This window comes from Carcharhinus amblyrhynchos, chromosome 1 (genome assembly GCF_965287045.1).
Source record: "Carcharhinus amblyrhynchos chromosome 1, sCarAmb.v2.hapA, whole genome shotgun sequence".
Taxonomy (NCBI): Eukaryota; Metazoa; Chordata; class Chondrichthyes; order Carcharhiniformes; family Carcharhinidae; genus Carcharhinus; species Carcharhinus amblyrhynchos.
In genome coordinates this window covers 84,530,256-84,551,396 of record NC_137324.1, presented here as the reverse complement: position 1 = coordinate 84,551,396, position 21,141 = coordinate 84,530,256, and the positions used below count along the sequence as shown (strand labels likewise).

Genomic DNA, 21,141 nt, shown 5'->3' with positions numbered 1-21,141 from the left:
CTAACTCTTTGCTTCCTGTTTGCTAACCAGCTTTCTATCCATCGCAACACGTTATCTGCAATCCCCTATGCTTTAACTTTCCTGCTAGCTCACTTTCATACTCTATTTTTCGCTTCTGAATCAATCTCTTGGTCCTCTTTTCCTGAATTTTAGACTGCTCCCAATCCTTAAGCTTATTGTCTTTTCTTGCCAATTTGTACACTTCTTCCTTGAATCAGATACTATCCCTAATTTCCCTTGTAAGCCATGATTACCATTCCCTTACCATTCTTGCTCCAAACAGGAATAAACAATTTCTGGAGTTCACCTATTCATTCTTTAAATGCCTGCCATTGCCTTTCCATTCTTTCCTTTTAGTAATATTTTGCAGTCCATCATGGCTAATTCACGCCTCATACCATCATTGTTTACTTTACTGAGATTCAGGATGCTGGTCTCAGAATCAGTCACATCACTGTCCACCTTGACAAAGAATTCTACCATCTTATGGTAACTCGTCTCCAAGAATTCTCTCACAATTAGATTGCCAACTAATCCTTTCTCATTGCACAACACTCAGTCCAAGATGGCTTGCTTCTTGTTGATTCCTCAACATATTGCTCCAGAAAACTATCCTGTATGCATTCCAGAAATTCCTTCTTTATTGTACTGTGACTAATTTGACTCTCCCAATCTACATGCAGATTAAAGATCTTCCTTCAACACGTGCATGTCTGATTTCCTGTCTAATAATGTTTTTCCCAACATTACCGCCCCCACAAATGTTATTTGCCCTTTGTTGTTTCTTAACTCGACCCATTCAGATTCCACATCAGCTATGCTAATATCTTTCCTCACTATTATATCAATATCATTTTTAATCAACAATGAAATTCCACCACATTTTCCTTTCTGTCTATCTTTCCTAAACACTGAATAGTCCTCAATGTTTAACTCCCATCCTTGGCCATCTTGGAACCATGTCTCCATGTAATACCAACTATACCATACCCCTTTACATCTATCTGTGCAACTAATTCATCCATTTTGTTTCAAATACTCTGAGCATTCAGGGGCAAAACCTTAAGGTGGGCACTTTTAACGTTTCTTTTCTCTTTCCTAATATTTTTACTCGGCCCTTATCTGACACTGGCCCTTGATTTCTCTGGCTATTATTTTCCTTATTCTCCTTGCTGTCTTTTCTTCTTGTCCTTAACTCCCCCTGCTCTGAATCCTTGCAAGGGTTCCCATCCTCCTGCCATATTAGTTTAAACCCTCCTAACCATTCTAGCAAGTATCACCCCTTCCATCACCACCCCACCCCCAAACCCTAACCCCAACTCCGCACCCCCCCCACTCCGCCCACTCCAGCGAAGGACATCAGTCCTGATTCTGCCCAGGTGTAACGTGTTCAGTTTGTGCAGGTCCCACCTCCCTCAGAACCAGGAATCTGAAGCCCTCCTCCTCACATCATATTCATAGCTTGTTTCCTAGTTCCCTATATTCAGCTTTTAGGACCTCATCTCCTTTTTCACCTATGTCATTTGTACCAACATATATTTTGACCATTGGTTGTTCGCCCTTCCCCTTCAGAATGTCCTGCAGCCACTCCGAGACATCCTTGATCTGCGCATTAGGGAGGCAACATACCATCTGGAGGCTCGTTTGTGGCCACAGAAAATCACATCTATTCCCCTTACAATTGAATCCCTACAAATCTACACCCTAGCTATGACTGCAACACAAAATTCTACACCCTCTCCTTTCTTTCTTCCCTATGTACTCTATGAACAATATGCTTGCCTGGATTGTGCACAGAAACAATTTTTTTTCACTGTATACCAATGTATGTGACAGTAATAAATCAGATCAAAAAATCTTCATTTGGTCTCATTAATCAATCCCCAGAAAGATTCATGCACCTGATAAATTAATTATTTTATAGTTCCTGGCAGGGAATGACAACAACTTATTTTATTGTAAATCTCTTCAAAACGTACATAATCATCCTTTAGCAGATGTTTGTGTTTGCCACAAAAATTCTGTAAGCAGCCTACCATTTGAAAACAATCTCCAATAATGGAACAAAGTTGTCTTCATGCATTAATTATTAGCATCTCAACTATCTGCAGCTGAAGAGTCACTTTGGAGCTGCACTTTCACTGTTCTTTTTATGATGGAATCATAAATGTGTGCTTAAAGAGCACTTTTAAGATTTCACAGTAAGTAGGAAATAAAGGCAATCTTCCTACAAAGGTATATGTTATAAAACCCTGTTTATACCAAAAACGTCTTTGTTTATTGAATGCATTAATGTCACAGAAAAAGACAAGCTTAAAGGCTCTGTGCCTTAATGCATGGAGCATTTGCAATAAAATAAAATCTATCTGCACAACTAATTGTGCAGATAGATACAAACGAGTACAATATAATTGGGATTATGGAAACATGTTTGCAGGGTGACCAGGGATGGGAATTGAATGTCCCAGGGTATTCAGTATTTAGGAAGGACAGGCATAAACGAAAAGGTGGTTGAGTGGCACTGCTGCTTAAAGAGGAAATTAACATAATATTGAGAAAAGATATTAGCACTGACAACATGGCATCAGTATGGATAGAGCTGAGAAGTACCAAGGAGCAAAAAACATTAGTGGGGGACAATACAGTATGAAAGTAAGCTTGCAGGTAACATAAAGACTGACACTAAGAGTTTCTATAGATACATGAAGAGAAAGAGTTTGGTGAAGACAAATATAGGTCCTCTACAGACAGAAACAGGGGAATGTACAATAGGCGACAAAAAAATGCCTGAAAAAGTGAATATGTAATTTGGTTCTGTCTTCACATAAGAGGGCACAAATCAAATACCAGGAATGTTGGAGAATGCAAGAGTTAATAAGAGGGAAGAACTGAAGAAGATCAACATTAGTAAAGAAATGGTGCTAGGAAAAATTGATGGGATTGACGGTGGCTAAATCCCCAGGGTCTGATAATCTACATCCCAAAGTACCTAAGGAAGTGACTCTGAAAGTAGTGGATACCTTGGTGGTCACCCTCCAAGATTCTATGCACTCTGAAACAGTCCATGGAGATTTGAGGCCGACTAATGTCACTGCAATATTCAAAAAGGGAGCTAGAGAGAAAACAGGACCAGTAAGCCTAACATTGGTAGTGGAGAAATTTCTTGAATCCATTATCAATGATTTTATAATGAAGCATTTAGAAAGCAGTGGCAGGATCAGACAGATTCTGAATAGATTTATGAAGGAGAAATCATGCTTGACAAATCTGTTGGGATTCTTGGAAGATGTAACTAATAGAGTTGACAAGGGGGAGCCAGTCAATGTAGTATATTTTGACTTTCAGAAAGCATTTGACTAAGTCCTGCTTAAGAGATTATTGTACAAGATTAAAGAGCATGGGATTGGGGGAAGTATATTGAGATAGATAGAAAATTGGTTGGCAGAGAGGAAAAAAAAAGTAGGCCTTTTCAAATTGGCAGGCAGTCACTAGTGGAGTGCCACAGGGATCGATGCTGGGACCCCAGTTATTCACAATATATACTAATGATTTGAATGAGGGAACAAAATGTAACATGTCAAAGTTCGCAGATGATACCAAGTTGGGTGGGAGGGTGAACTGTGATGACGATGTAAATGTCCTTCAGAATGACCTGGACAGATTGGTTGAGTGGGTAAATCAATGGCAGATGCCATATGGTTTGGATAAATGTGAGGTTGTTTACTTTGGAAGCAAAAACAAGAAGGCAGGTTACCACCTGAATGGCTGTAAATTGGGAGAGGGGAGTGTGCAACAGGACCTGGGTGTCCTTGTGCACCAGTTAGAACCATAGCACCATAGAAAATTACAGCTCAGAAACAGGCCTTTTGGCCCTTCTTGTCTGTGACGAACCATTTTTTTTTGCCTAGTCCCACTGACCTGCACTTGGACCATATCCCTCCACACCCCTCTCATCCATGAACCCGTCCAAGTTTTTCTTAAATGTTAAAAGTGACCCCGCATTTACCACTTTATCCGGCAGCTCATTCCACACCTCCACCACTCTCTGTGTGAAGAAAGCCCCCACTAATATTCCCTTTAAACTTTTCTCCTTTCACCCTGAACCCATGCCCTCTGCTTTTTTTCTCCCCTAGCCTCAGTGGAAAAAGCCTGCTTGCATTCACTCTATCTATACCCATCAAAATCTTATACACCTCTATCAAATCTCCCCTCATTCTTCTACGCTCCAGGGAAGGTAAGCATGCAGGTGCAGCAGGCAGTAAAGAAGGCAAATGGTATGTGGGCCTTCATTGCAAGAGGTTGAGTACAGAAGCAGGGATGTGTTGTTGCTATTATACAGGGCCTTGGTGAGTATTGTGTGCAGTTTTGGTTTCCTTTTCTGAGGAAGGATGTTTTTGCTTTCGAGGGAGTACAGCAAAGGTTTACCAGGTTGACTTCAGGGGGGTGGCAGGACTGATGTAGGAGGAGAGATTGACTAGGTTAGGATTGTATTCACTGGAGTTCAGACGAATGAGGGGGGATCACATAGAAACTTATAAAATTCTAATAGGACTAGACAGGGTAGATGCAGGGAATATATTCCCAATGGTGGGGGTGTCCAGAATCAGGGGTCATAGTCTGAGGATTCAGGGTAGACCATTTAGGATGGAGGTGAGGAGACATTTCTTCACCCAAAGAGTGATAAGCCTATGGAATTCATTACCACAGGAAGTAGTTGATGCCAAAACATTGAATGTATTCAAGAGGTGGCTGGATATAGCACTTGGAGCAAATGGGATCAAAGGTTATGGGGAGAAAGCAGGATTAGGCTATTGAGCTGGACAATCAGCCATGATCGTAATGAATGGTGGAGCAGTCTTAAAGGGCCAAATGGCCTCCTCCTGCTCCTACCTTCTATGTTTCTACATAAGTTAAAAAGGCCTAAGTGTACTAAACAACAAGACTCAAAATGGTTCAACATTCGCAATAACCACATCTTGCAATTTACTAAGCTATCAAACCAGATATAGCCCACCATGGACAATAAACTTAAATGACTGTGAATTGCCATCTTCTCAACTGCTGAAAAATATTCAGGTATAACCTAATTATTCAGATGGGTGAAGACCGAATGCCCCCCTAGTACAGGGGGCAAAGCCAGAGGGGCTTCCATTGGGGTGGTTTGGCATGGACGGGCAGAATTCATGTCCATGGGAGAGGAATCCTGGGGGCATATTTCCATATCCGAGGGCCTTTCCTTTTTTTAATTATTCTTTTCACAGGGTGCCCTGATCTGTCAGGAGCCAAGGTTACTGGAGGGCTGGGCTCATTCAGACTTCGCCTCACCACCTTGAAGTTGTGAGACCCGTCTCCAGGATTTTTTCCAGAGACTTAAAAAATTTGATGGGAAAAGCGGCATCACGGCTGATGGATTCACACTGCGTTTCCTGCCCAAATTAACATTCTGGGGGAAAAAAAGAGAAATTTCTGTCCACTGATTTCCAGGAATAGAGAGCAGAAAGACAGCTGGAAGGAACTTGCTTTCATTCTCTCTTTAGCCATCCTGCAAGCATGCATTCTGATCAGGCACACTCTGCAGGCAGCATCTCCAATGTAAAACAGCAAATGGCTGCTGACTCCAGAGTAAAAGACAGGTTGTCCATTAACATTTTGAACATATCAACATAGAATCCAGAAAGATCAGGAAACCCAGCTTGGAACTGGCCATCTCATCAATCTACAGGATTCCTATGTGATTGAGTCTCTTTCGGGGCCCCAACAATTTAACCTCTCCTCCTTTTGGACAACTTCCTGCTGTGTGTATATGTGAAACTCTTGAATACAAGTATAAGAGTCAGAGCATTTTTATTATTTATACCAAAAGGGTGTTAAGGACAATAAACATTTTTCCTTTTCTTTTAAAACATACCAGAAAAACAGTGAAGTACCCACTGAATTACAAAGAACAATGAACAGTATAGCTCAGGAACAGGACCTTTGGCCCAGCCAAGACGCTGAGACATGATGCCACCTTTCAAAACTAAAGAGCTTATGCCTCTATGTGGTCCCTATCCTTCTATTCCCTGTCTATTCATGTATCTGCCAAGTTACCTCTTGGCAAGCAAACTGCTTACAAAAATCTGTCGCTTTCACAAAGTAGGGAAAGGAGAAGGGAGCCATTCTGCCACTTCTCACCTGACTGTAACAGTATATTATTGTAAGTATAAATTTATTCTAACCCTAAACAAATATTGAAGGGGGGAGAGCTGCCATCAAGTGTTTTTAGTAAAAGTTACCTGCTTTGTGAATGCTTTGTCCTGCAATGATGCTGTTTGAATTTATTTTAAATGGAAGGAATTCTCTCCTGGTATGCTGCTCAGGTATGTGTTTACTGAATCCCATCCATTGCTGTTTTGCTTCCCTACTTTTCACATTTGCTGACCTCATGCTGTCAACTCTTCATAAAGAAACCCTGCTAAAACAACCCGGAGGCCAACCGGGAGAAGAGCAAAAACGATGTGAGGCAGAGTGTTGGCTGTACTAAGTCCCTCCTGCTTCTCATTGTGACTGATCTTGTCAGTATCTCTACTGGCTGCAGATTTCACAGTAAAAACATCTGTAAGAATTAAGCAGAGCCTAACAACGAATCCATTTCTATTTATTTTGACTTATCTAAATTCTTTTGTGTCACAAAAGGACAAATGTGGGTTGAGGTAATTAATTTATTTTGTTCTGTTGTTTCAACAATCACATGCTGTCACTTTCTGTAATCTTGACTGCTCAGTTTCACTAATGCTTGGAGTGGGTGATGGCTGCGTTCCATCCAGCTGGTGACTTCATTCTGGTGCCATGAATGGGCTGAAGCAGTGTGAGGAAAATGAAGGAATCGTCCCTCCTGTAAAACCGACATCATCCTTTACCCCTCACCCCCTCTGACTGATGCACCATCCATGTAGCAAGATCCTGTAATAGAGGTTGTCCACGCAATGACACAAGTGCAGCGGTCTGTGATGAAGCTCCCATAGGCACTCCCATGGCTGCCTTTACCTCATTCGCAGGCATGGGGGAGGGAACGCCCAATAGGAGCAGTTATGAACACAAGATGCCATATTTGTTTGTTCATTTTCTTCCCTTTTATGGGCCAATGAGCAGACTTGTGTGTTGTTATTGGTCAATGTCAAAAGGCCCATAGAGTGAAGGGCTGGGGGATAGGGAGCTGGCAGGGAAGCGAGTGGAGAGTGTTGGGTTTCATACAGTAGTGAGATGACTTCAACCAGGCTAATGAGGTTGGTTTGCTAGAATATGAACTACGTGATGAGTCCTAATTGATGGTTAAATCAGGAAGCTTCATTCTCACTATTTCAGACTCACTATTTCTCACTATGTCAGACTCCCAGCCTTTTACAGGAAGCTACCGGACAGCTGGCTATGTACAGATGTATGTAACATCTGTACACAGTAAAAAGTATAAAGTAACTTGGTGATGGGACTTTCGCCTCTGTGGGGTTATTACAAGTCCTGAGGTCTATGTTGGGGGAGACTGTTGGTGACGGAGAACTGAGTATCATTCAATGTGGATGGCATTCAATATGGGTTTTATTCAGGTGTGTGCGCTTACTTAATTATATCTCTTTTTGATGAAAGATGAGTGACAGTGTCCTCAATCATAAAGTCTGAGATCCACTTGGGTGAAACATTAATGAATAAGCATGACCCTTGGGGTCATATGGCAGCCTGCTGATTACCATGAACCTTGGGAGGACCTTGGAGGTTTTCCTTCAATACCTAGGCAAGTCTTTCCACAGTGCTACCTTCATCCTCCTCTTCCCTATGCTTCTCATCCCTCTCTGAGGAAGAATGAACTCCACATCCTCCTTTTCATATAGTTCCACATCTCTTGTTATGTTGGGCAGCCTGCAGCAGATGACTGCAATGAGGCACTCTGTCTGGCTTGTACTGGAGGGTTCCACCCGATCAATAAGAACATAAGAACTAAGAGCAGGAGTAGGTCATCTGGTCCCTCGAGCCTGCTCCGTCATTCAATAAGATCGTAGCTGATCTTTTTATGGTCTCAGCTCCACTTACCCGCCCGCTCACCATAACCTTTTACTACTTTACTGTTCAAAAATTTACCTATCCTCGCCTTAAAAACATTCAATGAGGCCTCAACTGTTTCATTGGGCAGAGAATTCCATAGATTCACAACCCTTTGTGTGAAGAAGTTCCTCCTCAACTCAGTCCTAAATCTGCTTCCCCTTATTTTGAGGCTATGCCCCCTAGTTCTAGTTTCAGCTGCCAGTGGAAACAACTTCCCTGCTTCTACCTTACCTATTCCCTTGATAATCTTATACGTTTCTATAAGATTGCCCCTCATTCTTCTGAATTCTAATGAGTATAGCCCCAGTCTACTCACTCTCTTCTCATAAGCCAACCCTCTCAACTCCAGAATCAACCTAGTGAATCACCTCTGTACCCCCTCCAGTGCCAGTATATCCTTTCTCAAGTAAGGAGACCAAAACTGTACACAGTACTCCAGATGTGGCCTCACCAGCACCTTATATAGCTGCAACATAACCTCACTGTTTTAAACTTCATCCCTCTAGCAATGAAGGACAAAATTCCATTTGCCTTCTTAATTACCTGCTGTACCTGCAAACCAACTCCTTGAGATTCCTGCACAAGGACACCCAGGTCCCTCTGCACAGCAGCATGCTGCAATTTCTTACCATTTAAATAATAGCCCATTTTGCTGTTGTTCCTACCAAAATGGATGACCTCACATTTACCAACATTGTACTCCATCTGCCAGACCCTCACCCACTCACTTAGACTATCTATATCCCTTTGTAGACTTTCAGTGTCCTCTGCACAGTTTGCTCTGCCACCCATCTTCATGTCACCTGCAAATTTTGACACACTACACTTGGTCCCCAACTCCAAATCATCTATGTAAACCATAAACAATTGTGGTCCCAACACTGATCCCTGAGGCACACCACTAGTTGCTGATCACCAACCAGAAAAACACCCATTTACCTCCACTCTTTGCTTTCTGTTAATTAACCAATCCTTTATCCATGCTAATACATTACCCATAACACCATGCACCTTTATCTTATGTATCAGTTTTTGGTGCAGCACCTTGTCAAATGCTTTCTGGAAATCCAGATACCCCACAACCACAGGTTCCCCATTGTCTACTGCACATGTAATGTTCTCAAAGAATTCCACCAAATCAGTCAAATATGACCTTTCCTTCATGAACACAAGCTGCGTCTTACCAATGGGACAATTTATACGCAGATGCCTCACTATTTCTTCCTTGATGATAGCTTCAAACATTTTCCATACGACAGAAGTTAACCAAACAGGTCTATAGTTACCTACCTTTTGTCTACCTCCTTTTTTAAACAGTGGCATCACATTTGCTGTTTTCCAATGTGCGGGAACCACCCCAGAGTCCAGTGAATTTCAGTAATTACCACTAGTGCATTTGCTATTCCCCTTACCATCTCTTTTAGTACCCTGGGATGCATTCCATCAGGACCAGAAGACTTGTCTACCTTTAGCCCCATTAACTTGCCCAACACTACCTGTTTCGTGATAATGATAGTTTCTATGTTCTCACCTTCCATAGCCTTCCTGTCATCAATTTTTGGCATGTTATTTGTGTCTTCCACTGTGAAGACCAACAGAAAATACCTGTTCAATGCCTCAGCCATTTTCTCATTTCCAGTTATTATATCCTCCTTCCCATCTTCCGAAGGATCAATGTTTACTTTACCCACTCTTTTTCATTTTATATATTTGTACAAACAATCAAGGCAACAGAAGCACACCTTCAAGACGTCAAAGGCCTGTTCAATGCAAATACATGTTAGTAGGGTCTTTGGTTCTCGTGCTTCTTTCCATCTTAGAGTGCTGGACATGTGCCAGGAGCCACCTGTTCAGAGGATAACCCATGTTCCCTAGCAACCAGCCACAGGGTCAGGATGTTGTCCAGAGAGGTGTGGGGCCTGCAACGTCTGAAGAATAAAAGCATCTTGCCAATTGCCTAGAAACTGAGCACAGACTTACAGGCCATTTTCCCTCTGGTCACATCCCAGCTGGACATTCATTGAGTGGAGGACTCCTCTGTTCAGGAATCTGATTGGTTGACATCATGTCCCTGAGGCATCAGGAGCCAGTGACATACTTCCCAGATCTACACAGGCCCTTTTAAATGTGGAGCTGGCTTTACCGGCACCTTTAAGACCCACCCCTCACAATGCATTAAAATGGCAAAAGTGTCACATGATCTGGAGAGAAATTCTGGCTGGAACCTCTCCTCCATCTACAAGTGTTATGTAGTGGCACCTTTACATTGCTCCACCACTGCCTGCTCTACTTTCATCTGTCAAGGCCCTTGGCTCTGGGAATTTCTTACTAAGCCTTTTCACCTTTCTACTTCACTCTCCTCTCGAGATGCATTTTAAAACTTATCACTTCAATCAGCTTTTGGTCACTTATCCACTACTTTTATGCAGCTGTGTCAAATTGTGTTTGATTACACTCCTGTGAAGCATCTTGGATGTTTCACTACATTTGAAGGCACTATATAAATGCCATTTATTACTGTCAAAAGAAGTGAATGTACTAAGAACCTACACAGAAGAAAACTGATCAATACATAGATTGGAGTTCCAGATAGCTTGGTGCAGGAGATAACCCTTAAAACCGTTAATTTAGAAAAAAAATGTCAAAATGATAGGATTGTGGAGTTTCTTGGATGAATGAATGAATTAATGACTTTCCTTGTTATCTTTTGCACCCTTTTCAATATGTAGACAGCAGCTTAGTTAATGCTTATCCGGCCATCACTTCCGACAAAGCAACACTCCCTTAGTACCATCGGGAAATATCATGGGAAATGCTCATGTCCTAAAAGGGATTTGAACTGTTGGTGATTCAAAGGTGAGAACGTTATCGACTGAGCTAAGCTGACACTTTTAAGTGTAAATGACTGTTTTGCTTTTCTACACCTCTGGGAAGTGTTCTATTTCCCAAACAGTGACAAATCTTGGGCACAAAACTCTATATTAGGTTTAGTTTAAAAAAAAATTAATGCGCAATGTACGTACGTACGTCCACCTACATCTTTTACTGATGCTGACCAAACTGTTGCACATTTCTGGCACTTCTTGTCCATTAGCCTGCTTCTTTGCATGTGGGGCATTTTAGACTTTACATTCAATATATTTCATCCTTTACTTATTCTAAATTTACTTATTGATTTTTTGGTCAGTTTTACCGAAAGGTAAACAATTGACATGATGTATTTTGGAATTATTTATTTGGTATGAATTAAGGTCATAAAATAGGCAACTCTTCAGGGCCTCATGGATCCACCATAGGATTGTAACATAAATCAATTAGAAAACTGGGGAAGCTTTAATCATATCTTTCTGAAGTTTCCTGAATTCAGGAATTGTGTTTAACTCCACAGTACGCATCCTCCATCATTGAAAAGTTTCCCTCCTGGAAGCCAGGCTTTTTGATGTGTTTTTCTTTCAGTCAGGGGAGATGCTCCACAGTAGGCTACAGGGCCAGGCATGTTAGTGAGGAGGAATGGGGGCTGGTGGCAGTAGGGTCAGTGGTGATGTAGGGCCCAACCTACAACCCTGTGGTTGGGGATACCTTGTGATAGATAGGGCACAATTCTTGAATGGAAGAGTACAAATCCCAAAGGAGTTTCCTATCAATGATTCCGGAAAACCTGATCCTGAAATGCAATCTGATCCCCAGTGCAACGAACAAAGAACAAAGAAACTTACAGCACAGGAATAGGCTGTTCGGCCCTTCAAGCCTTCACCGACCATGCTGCCCAACTGAACTAAAACCCCCTACTCTTCAGGAACTGTATCCCTATTCACGTATTTGTCAAGACTCCGCTTAAAAGTCACTATAGTATCTGTTTCCACAACTCCCCCGGCAGCAAGTTCTAGGCATCCACCACCCTCCATGTAAAAAAATTTGCCTCGTACATCCCCTTTAAACCTTGCCCCTTCCACCTTAAACCTATGCCTCCGAATAATTGACTCTTCCACCTTGGGGAAAAGCTCTGACTATCCATTCTGTCCGTGTCCCTCATAACCGTGCAGATTTATATCAAGTCGCTCCTCAACCTCTGTCATTCCAATGAAAAATGATCAAGTTTCTCCAACCTCTCCTCATAGCTAATGCCCTCCATCCTGGTAAAATCCTGGTAAATCTTTTCTGTACCCTCTTCAAAGCCTTCACATCCTTCTGGTAGTGTGGCGATCAGAATTGAACATTATATTCCAAGTGCAGCCTAACTAAGGTTCTATAAAGCTGTAACATGACTTGCCAATTTTTAAACTCAATGATGAAAGCAAGCATGCCGTATGCCTTCTTGACTACCTTCTCCACTTGCATTGCCACTTCCAGTGACCTGTGTACCTGTACACCCAGATTCCTCTGCCTATCAATATTCTTAATGGTTTTGCCATTTACTGTATATTTCCTATCTGTATTAGGAAATGGTGTCTTAGTCTTAATGTTGGATGGAGGAAATCCAATTCACAATCATGGGAGGATTGTTCCCAGATTATGTGGTTGAGATTTGTATGTTCTGATGGGAGGAAGCACAGCCTCTGAAAATATGCTCATGTCACGCTATCAGGTCCCCTGAGTTCCAGAGAACCTAGCTGGCCACAGTTAACCCTGCAAAACTGATACAATCCAAGCCATCCAACCTTGTTAATATGTTTTAAATGATAAGTCAGCAGGTTCCATCTTTCAATTTTGCCCATTTAAGCCGCCCGCCACACTCAATCACACACATGAATCCATTTTAACACTCCCTCCAAAGTGACTTGAGGACTTGGGCAAGTATGAGCTGCTTAAAAAGAATCAGCATGTAGTTATGAAGAGGTCTGAATAATCTGGCTGAATTGTTTCAGGCTGTCATTACTAGGTGGATAGAGGCCAATCTATGGATATTGATAAAATGAGGTTCGATTTAAAGCTATGCACAACAGATTATTGGCAAAAATAAGACAGTGCAGAGTTGATGAGGTCAAAGAAGTAGGAGACAGAGAGAAGACATAAAATGAAAATTTTAGTTCCCATACATCCCCATAAGCCCATGCATTTATGATGGCTAATCTACCTAACCTACACATCGTTGGAATGTGGGAGGAACATAAGAAATAGAAGCAGGAGTAGGCCATCTAGCCCTTCGAGCCTGCCCCGCCATTCAATAAGATCATGGCTGATCTGAAGTGGCTCAGTTCCACTTTCCCGCTTTCACCCCATAACCCTTAATCCCCTTGCCTACCAAAAACCTATCTACCCGCGTCTTAAATATATTTAGCGAGGCAGCCTCCACTACTTCAACGGGCAGAGAATTCCAGAGATTCACCACCCTTTGAGTGAAGAAGTTCCTCCTCAACTCTGTTCTAAACCACCCCCCCCCCCCCCCCCCCCCCACTTATCTTGAGGCTGTGCCCTCTCGTCCTGCTGTCCTTTCTGAGCGGGAAGAACCTCTCCACCTCTACCCTATCCATCCCTTTCATCATCTTATATGTCTCAATGAGATCCCCCCTCATCCTTCTAAACTCTAATGAGTACAAGCCCAGTCTATTCAGCCTCTCCTCATAGCTCAACCCCCTCAACTCCGGTATCAGCCTAGTGAACCTCCTCTGCACTCCCTCCAAGGCCAAAATATCCTTGCGCAAGTGCGGCGACCAAAACTGCACACAGTACTCCAGCTGCGGCCTCACCAGTGCCCTGTACAGTTGCAGCAAGACCTCCCTTACTTTTATATTCAATCCCCCTCGCTATGAAGGCCAGCATCCCATTTGCCTTCCTGACTGCCTGCTGCACCTGTCGGCTGGTGCGACTCATGCACAAGGACCCCCAGGTCCCTCTGCACCGTAGCATGCTGCAGCTTTTTGCCCTGTAAATAGTAGTCCTTCCTACTACTTACTGGAAACTGGAGCACCCGAAGGAAACTAAGATTTCTGATAGACAAGGGAATTAAGGGTTATGGGGAGAAAGCGGGAAAATGGAACTGATTCACTTCAGATCAGCCATGATCTTGTTGAATGGCAGGGCAGGCTCGAAGGGCTAGATGGCCTACTCCTGCTCCTATTATGTTCTTATGTTCTTATGAAAATGAAAGAAAGACCATTGTGCATTTAACAATCCCCAGACTTCTCAAAGCACTTTATAGCCAATGAAATAATTTTTATGTGTAGTCACTGGTGTAGTGTGGGAAATGGAATAACCAGTTTGCACACATCAAACTCCCACAAATAGAATAGAATCCTTACAATGCAGAAGGAGACCGTACGGCCCATTGAATCAGCACGAATTAGGAAGGCAAATTGCCTTCCTACACTTGGAGTACAAGTTTAAGGAACATCCTACAGACTATTCCCGCACCCCCGCTGCCCTATCCCCATAAGCCCATGCATTTATGATGGCTAATCTACCTAACCGACACATCGTTGGAATGTGGGAGGAAACCGGAGCACCTAAAGGAAACTGATGCACACACTGGGAGAATGTGCAAACTCCACACAGTCACCTGAGGCCAGAACCCGAGGCTGGGTCCCTACGGCTGTGTTGCTGTGAGGCATAGTACTAACCACTGTGCCACCACGCTGCCAAACATGCTGCTGACAAGTTCATCTGTTTTTGTGATGTGATTGAAGGGCCTACAACAGTGCAGTATCCCTGAGGACTGCACTGGAGTGTCCCATTTTGATTTTGGTGCTCCAGCCCTAGAGTGGGACTTGAACACAGACCTTTATGACTATGAACTGATTGACACTTGGCAATTGAAGTTCCCCAGGGATCTGGTCAATGTGGGGAATTGTACTTTGAATCTGAAAAAGATTAAGAATATTTTCAAATTAGTTAAACACTAGAGGATTTGCAAATGGTTATCTATGAAAATCCCTATAAGGTAGTGAATAGATACTAGAGGTAATCAGAAGGCTAATGGAATGCTGTCCTTTATCTCAAGGGGCTTAGAATTCAAAACTGGGGAAATTATGCTTCAGTTAATTCAGTGCCCTAAAATGTAACATTTAGTTTTAGATACTAAACTCCATGAAAGCTATATTGACCTTGAAGAAGATGCAGCACAGCTTCACAAGAATAATACTTGACTTAAATTATGAAACAAGGCTGCACAAACTTTGTTTTTGTTCCCTTGAGGTTAGTAGGTTCAGGCCTGATAAAACTCAGATGGTGAATATAATAATTTGATAGGGTAGATAGCAAAAAACTATTTCCTCTGGTGGCTGAATGCAGAACAAGAGGCTATGATCGTAAACTCGAGCTCAGTCATTCAATTGTCCAACTTCACTGGAATTCAACAAGTGACCAGTAAATGGACTGGGAGTAATGACTTAGATGAAAAGACTAAAGTAATGTATCTAAGTTTGCTTAGGATACACAGTTTGCTGGGAATGCAAGGGTTGAGCAGGACACAAAGGAACACAGAGAGATATATAAACAGGTTAAATGAGTTGGCAACAAAGTGGCAGACGGAATATAACATAGGGAAGGGTGAGACTATTTACTTTATTTGTAACAATAGAAAAGCAGAATTTTTTTATAAGATGTGAAACTTGGGTATGATAATAGTAAGCATGCATGTACCACAAGAGGAAATTGGATGTGATCATAGTTAGCATGCATGTACAACAATTAGGAAGGCAAATTACCTTCCTAAACTTGGAGTGTAAGTGTAAGAAAGTCCTTGCTACAGTTATACAGGGCTTTGGTAAGACCACATCTGGAATACCAAATGCAGCTTTGATCTCCATATTTAAAGGAAGGATACACTTCCTTTAAGTGGAGGTGGTACAGCAAAGGTTCAGAAGATTGGATCCTATAGCGAAGGGCTAAGTAAATTGAGTCTATATTTGCTGGATTTTACAAGAATAAGAGATGAATTACGTAAGAATCCGAAGGGACTTCAGTGGGTAGATATTGAGAAGTTGTTGCCCATCTGGGGAATCTGCATCTGGGGATAATCTCAGGTTAAACAGATGATCATTTAGCACTGAGATGAGGAAAAATATCTTCACTCAAAAGGGTTTGGGATTATCTACCCAGAAGGCTGTGGATCCTCTTTTGCTGATTTTTTTTAGGGCTAAGATGAACAAATTGTTCGTGACTTGGGGATCTTCACTGGGGTAAAAATTAAGTTCACTAAAATGCGATTCCTTGCCTTAGAGATAATAGCAATCAGATGGAAACTCTTAAAGCTGGAAATTCCTGATACCCTAGATGCAGGAGGATCTATTGCAAGTATAGCAATTGGTACATTCAGTGAGAGTATCATACTGCCTTCTGAAAGGCGCAAGTGTCATCCCCAATCATACACACCCACTCTTCTATCAGAGAAAAGATGCAAAAGTCTGATGTTACATACCAAACGACTCAAGAACAGCTTCTTCCTTGCTGCCGTCAGACTTCTGCATAGACTTACCTTGCATTAAGTTGATCTTTCTCTACACCCTAGCTATGACTATAACAGTACATTCAGCACTCTCTCATTTCCTTCTCTATGAACGGTATGCTTTGTCTGTATAGCGCGCAAGAAACAATACTCTTTGCTGTATGCTAATGCATGTGACAATAAAAAATCAAATCAAATCAAATCTGGGATGTGAAAATTAAAATAACCTTATTTTTGAGGGCCCAGGATGTGGTCTGGACCCTTGAAGGAAAGTTATTTTTATATTTTGTATGTTTTCATTCTGAGATATGAATGACCAAAAATGTAGACAGTTAGCAGGAGAGTGGAAATGGATTAGATAGTGCATGTGGAGAAAAGCACTGGTGGTGCAAACTTACTGGGTGAGGTTCTCCAGCCTCCCAGCCATGTGTTTCCTGCCGATGGGAGGTGGCCCATTTATTCTTTGGTCCCACCACTGTCAATGGGAATTTCCATTGATGTCATATCACAACACACCTGTAGGAAACCCACAGGCAGGGGTGTGCTGCCAGCAGGACTGGAGAATCCCACCAGCATGAATGGCCAGAGAATCCCGGCCAATAGTCAAATGGTTTGTTTCTGCAGGGTAACGTCCTATTATGGCAGGATTCCTGAGGCTATGACTCCACATTGTAAGATAACAATTCGTTTGACAGAAATTGTAATTTAATTCATGTAGGCAATAGGATGGCTGGTACAGGAAAGGTGCTGTCAAAACGAAGAAGGAGAAACTGCTTTTCTGTGGATAAGAATGAGGAACAAGATAGGTATCATGAACTGATGCCATTAGGGGCATCAAGAGCTGATGTTTGGAACTTGGTCAAGGAGATAATTTTCTATTCATTTGTGGTAATTCATAAATCTATCTCATGTTATTGTGGCAAAGCGAGGAGATTTTACTCTCTGTAACGTCTGAATCACATTGTATCTGATTTGGAATTGCTTAATGCTCTCAGTGATTGTTGAAAATGGAGAGCTGCTAAATTTATAAGTCCAGCATCCTTCACCTTGGTGAGGACAAAAAGATACAAAAGAAAATCCCTCCAGAGAACATTAGATACATCAACAAAAATAGCTAATTATATGACATCAATCACTTCAAAAATAGAATTGAAGGTTATAAGGATAAATTTAAAAAGAGATGATCATATCCTTCATGCAATATGAAGTTTCCTGTACTTCTGGGAGCTTAGGAATGTTATCTGTGGAAGACAATTGGCAAAAAATCTCTATTATTGTCATAGATTCAAAGGAAGAAGGATTTTGTACATATTGTATTATGTTATATTGGGCATTTCATGACCATTTGACATCTCAAGGCACTTTACATCCAGTAAAGCGTTGTTAAAATATAGTCACTGCTGTAATGCAGGAAACATTGGTCACTAGGCGATACAGTGGCACAGTGGTCAGCACTGTTGTCTCACAGCACCTGGGACCTGTGTTCAATTCCCAGCTTGGGTCACTGTTTGTGTGGAGTTTGCACGTTCTGCATGGGTTTCCTCCAGGGGCTCTGGTTTCCTCCCATTGTCTGAAGGATATGCTGGTTCAGTGCATTGACCCAAACAGGTATCTGAGTGTGGCAACTAAGGGATTTTTACTTTAACTTCATTGCAGTGTTACCCATACTTGTGACGAATAAATGAACTTTATTTTTACATGGAAACAAATCTGCACAGAGCAGATTCACACAAAAAAAATTGATAATCAGATCATCTGTTTTTTGTGATGTTGATTGAAGGATCAATATTATGCAGAACACCAGATATGACTACCCTGCTCTATTTTAAATTAATTTACAGGATGTCGGTGTTGCTGGCTAGGCCAGCTTATACTGCCTATCCCCAGTTGCCCTTAAAAAGATGGTAGTGAGCTGCCTTCTTGAACTGCTGCAGTCCCTATGGTGTAGGTACACCTACAGTCCTTTTAGGGGTGGAGTTCTAGGATTTTGACACAGCAGCAGTGAAGGAACGGTGATATATTTCCAAGTCAGGATGTTGAATGACTTGGAGGGAGACCTCCATATGGTGGTGTTCCCATACATCTGTTGTTTATGTCCCTCTAGATGGCAGTAGTCATGGGTTTGGAAGGTGCTGTCTAAGGAACTTTGGTGAGTTCCTGTAGTGCATCTTGTAGATGGTACACCTTTTGGTGGACGGATTGAATGTTTGCGGAAGGGATACAGTCAAGAGGTCAGAAGCTGAGTGACACCGGCGGAAGCTGAGTGTCCATAAGCAGGTTATTGCTGAGGTAATTGGAGTTCAATGGCACTTGGAGTCGGTCACCTTTTCCATCACTTTATTGGTGATTGAGAGTAGACTGATGGGATGATATATGGCCAAGTTGGATTTGTCCTGTTTCTTATATATAGAACATATTTGGGCAATTTTCCCCATTGCTGGGTTGATGCTAGTGTTGTAGCTGAACTGGACCAGTTAGGCTAGGGGTGTAGCAAGTTCTGGAGCATGAGTATTTGGTACTAATGCCTTGAATCTTGTCAGGACCCAAAGCCTTTGTAGTGTCGCATGCTCATGGCTGTTTATTGATATCACATGTACTGAAACAAATTGGCTGAAAACTGACATCTGTGATGCTGGGGACCTCTGGAGGCAATTGCGATGGATCATCTATTCAGCACTTCTGGCTCAAGATTGTTGCAGATGCTTTAGCCTTCTCTATTGCACTGATGTGCTGGGCTCCTCCATCATTAAAGATGGGGATATTTGTGAAGCCTTCTCTTCCAGTGAGTTGTTTAATTGTCCACCACCATTCATAGCTGGATGTGGCAGGACTGCAGAACTTAAATCTGATCCATTGGTTGTGGGATCACTTAGCTCTGTATGAGAATGTCATCAAGGTGGCAGATTACTTCTTCCTGGATCTGAAACATTCTTCTTTGAAATATCTCAAGTGCAAGAGCAATTCTAAAGAATAACCTATTAAAATAATTATGACAAATTTGAGTGATAAGAGTAATTAGCAATCTGAATTGTCTGCTCAGAAGCAGCTGCCAAAACCCATTGTTAACATTCAATTTTGTGAAGAAGGCGCTTTTCGCTAATTTGGCAAGACTGTCATCCACTTATGCCATCAGGTGGATTTCACAGTCTACTAACCTGTTTAATTGAATCAAGTCCACACGTGACCTTCTAGAACACCACTGTCAGCATGGACAGATGACCCTTTGTTGTAAAATGTACTCAACCCTGCCCTTGACTTTGTCAAAGGGTAGGTGAGGGACATTCCGCACTGTGAAGAGACATAGAGGCTTAGCATCCTTCTGGAGGGTTACCTGATATTTTGTGTTAGGCTTTCATAAGCCTAAAAAATAGGGGTAGAATTCTTTCCTGAATACATTACTGGACTGCTCATCAGCAATTTCATCAACCTCGTAAATAAGCCTCAGCTGCAAGCATGTTTTTCTGCTCAATAATGACTTTCAATAATGTTTTTATCCTTTTATCTTAAACTTGATAAATCTCAGTTCATTCCTTTCACTGTAGTCCTTCTTGGACCTTGCAACTGGATGGAGAAGCATCTGAATGTAATATTTTTAAGCTACCTAATTTAGTTGGAAAATATTGAAATACCTGTGCCAGTATCTGGCTTGAATTCTAGCTTGGGATGACCATCAACTTCTAATTTAATGCTTCAATAAATATTTTCCATTCTATTAATCTTTCCTGGGAAGGTTATTTGTTTTTTCTATGGCACTTGGAATTCTTGAAATTCATTCTCCTTCCTTCTCTGATCTACTTGTATCTTAGATTGGCAGACATTTTTAAAGTGTTGTGATTTTCCAGAGTTGTGACATCTTACTCCCTGTGTAGTGTTTTCCTGTCACACTGACAGTATTTCAAGATGAAGGTTGGTTATGCTGTCTCCCGATTCCACAGGCCTTTGCTTCACTGTACTTTCTCTTTAATGTCCAACATATTGAATTACTCAATTCTTTCCAAAGGACATTAGTTTTATACTTTCCAGAATTGCTAACACCTCCTCAGTGAGGTTCATAAGGAGGAGGTGTTATCAATTCTGGAAAGTATGAAGATAGATAAATCCTCTGGGCCTGATGAGATTTATCTGAGGATTCTCTGGGAGGCTAGGGAGGAGATTGCAGAGCCTTTGGCTTTGATCTTTAGGTCATCATTGACTACAGGAATAGTGCCAAAAGACTGGAGGATAGCAAATGTTGTCCCCTTCTTGGAGAAGGAATAGACCGAGATTTGTCAAGTTTAAGATAGAAGAGTAGAGCGAACCCTGGTAATTATGGACCAATGAGCCTTACTTCTGTTGTGGGCAAAGTTTTGAAAGGATTATAAGAGATAGGATTTATAATCATCTAGAAAGAAATAATTAGATTAGGGATAGTCAACACAGTTTTGTGAAGGGTAGGTCATGCCTCACAAACCTTATTGAGTTCTTTGAGAAGGGCACCAAAGAGGTAGATGAGGGTAAAGCAGCTAATGTGTTGTATATAGATTTCAGTAAAGTGGTAAGCTATTGCAGAAGATACAGAGGCATGGGATTGAGGGTGAATTAGCAGTTTGGATCAGAAATTGGCTAGCTGTAAGAAGACAGAGAGTGGTGGTTGATGGGGAAATGTTCATCCTGGAGTTCAGTTACTAGTGGTGTACTGCAAG

At 41.8% G+C, this 21,141-nt stretch overlaps 1 protein-coding gene across 5 annotated transcripts in view; it reads right to left on the bottom strand.

The window, feature by feature from the left end:
* Positions 1 to 21,141, bottom strand: part of LOC145349758 (BTB/POZ domain-containing protein KCTD8-like) — a 199,177-nt gene that overhangs the window by 63,929 nt on the left and 114,107 nt on the right. The gene's annotated exons all lie outside the window — the stretch shown is intronic.